Genomic DNA, 2,342 nt, shown 5'->3' with positions numbered 1-2,342 from the left:
AGAAGCTTCAAGAAGCATTATGGGCCTATAGAACCGCTTTCAAAACCCCTATAGGAACAACTCCCTACCAACTAGTCTATGGAAAATCCTATCACTTACCGTTCGAATTAGAGCATAAAGCCTATTGGGCCATTAAAACTTTGAATTTAGACTACCTGACCGCTGGTGAGAAGCGTATCCTTGACATTCACAAACTAGAAGAACTCAGGCAATCTGCCTACGAGAATGCCAAGATATACAAAGAGAGAACAAAAGCTTGGTATGACAAAAGAATAGTAAAGAAAGACTTCAATATAGGTGGCCCTGTTCTCTTTTTCAACTCTAGGTTACGACTTTTCCCTGGGAAGCTACGCTCGAGATGGACTGGCCCTTTCAAAGTATCCAAGATTCTGAGATCCGGAGCCGTAGAAATCAAGAACGAGACTTGTAGTCCATTCATTGTAAATGGACAAAGACTGAAGCTCTATGAAGGAGGAGACATTCCAACAGACTACTCAAGCCACACTCTGATTGATCCACCGATTCCTACTACTACAGGTGTATAAATTCCGATCGTCAAGCTAATGACGTTAAACAAGCGCTGCATGGGAGGCAACCCATGGTTTTTCTTACCTTGTTTTACTTTTTTGCATTTACTTTATTTTTAATTTTTAATTTTTATCATACTTTCACCGAGACTAAATATTTGAATGGTTTGTATTTTCAGGATCCCTTTCTAACTTTTACAGGATGTCAGGTGACTCTCCCCTTATCTTATTTCGAAACATTGGGGACAATGTTCAATTTAAGTGTGGGAGGAGACTTTATCGCTTTTCTTTGCTCTTTTCAGTCAGTTTCTTTATTTTCTTTGCTGTTTTTAGATAGTTTGTTTATTTTTATTGCTTTTCAGTTGTTTATTTCATTTTGCTTTTAGTTTAAGTGTTTTAGATAATGTATGAGTCTGACGAGTCGCCAATATAGTGTATCTTTAGTACAGTCTAATCTCCCCATTACTTGAGCCCTACCAAAAAAAAATTTTGCAAACGAAAACAGTGTTATTCTGAAATTTTTTGGGTTTTTAAAGACGGGTTTGAGTAAGGATGCGGTGACTTGGGAGAACTTTTTGAAACATCAGTATTGTTTTAGCACCATAGACTTCATGAATATAGGAATCATTCCCGAAACCCCATATACCATGGCCTTAATCATCATTTCAGTATAAGTCCTCAGTAGTTTATTCCAGCAGTCAGCTCCGGCCTACGCATCCTCTACGTAGGGGACCGATGAACATAAGTGAATGATCCAGTGAAATAAATAAAATAAAATAAAGCAAAAAGGCAACTCCGGTATAGGTGACCTTCACAAAGTCATTTAAACCAAAAATGTTGTAAAAATCTGCTACAAAAAGAAAAAGAAAAAACTCACCCGCTGTTAGTTGGTTCAGAGGTATCTGGCGCTGAACTCGATATGGCGGATTACAATCCGATCCCCCACAACTGCAGTTGGATCAAATAAAAGGGTTTACACAGATTTATGTGCCAAGAACCCCATGTTTAGATCATAATCACTAACAGGTCACTCTGTTATGAAGCATGTACGAATAACGGGCTTAATGTGATTGCGTCTGAATGAAAAGGACACAAAAAGAGATGAAGAGGAAGGCCTAGGTATTGTGGGATAATATGGGTTGGTTAATATAGGAATGGAGTTTATGTCCGTATTTGCGGATAAGTGTCATCATGATACCCTTAGTTCACTCAGTTAGTACCTATCACTTCATCCCGACTTGAACTTAGAAATCTTTTAGCCCGAATCACTCGTTGACACCAGTTTTTCTTCTATGTGCTTTTTAGTGTTTTGCTTGAGGACAAGCAAGGGTTTAAGTGTGGGAGAATTTGATGACACTGAAATTCACCGTATTTTCGACTCCGATTTTGCATGCATTTTAGTTGTTTTATTATCATTTTGTTATGTTATTACTATGTTTCTCTTTGTTTTCAGGTTTTCAGTCTAATCGGAGCCCCGATCGAGAAAAGGAGTGAAAACGAGCTAAAAACCCTAAAATTCAGCATTTTACACTTGTGGCTCCCACTGTGGCTGGCGCCATGGGACCAGCCATGACGTGTCACAACTCAACTTCCCTCAACTGCCACGTTCCCCACTACCTCCAGTATGGCGCCACAATTTGCTCTTATGGAGGGCGCCATGGACTTGTGGCGGGTGCCACAAGAAGGAAAGTTTTCCCTCCCAAATTCAAACTGAAGGGCATTCTTGTCTTTTCTATTATTTTACTTGCCTATAAATAGAGACTCGAATTCATTTGTTTAATCATCCAAACTTAGAGCAGATGCAAACTTAGAGCA

The sequence above is a fragment of the Lathyrus oleraceus genome, chromosome 2 (assembly GCF_024323335.1).
Source record: "Lathyrus oleraceus cultivar Zhongwan6 chromosome 2, CAAS_Psat_ZW6_1.0, whole genome shotgun sequence".
Lineage (NCBI taxonomy): Eukaryota > Viridiplantae > Streptophyta > Magnoliopsida > Fabales > Fabaceae > Lathyrus > Lathyrus oleraceus.
Note: the sequence above shows the minus strand (reverse complement) of the source record.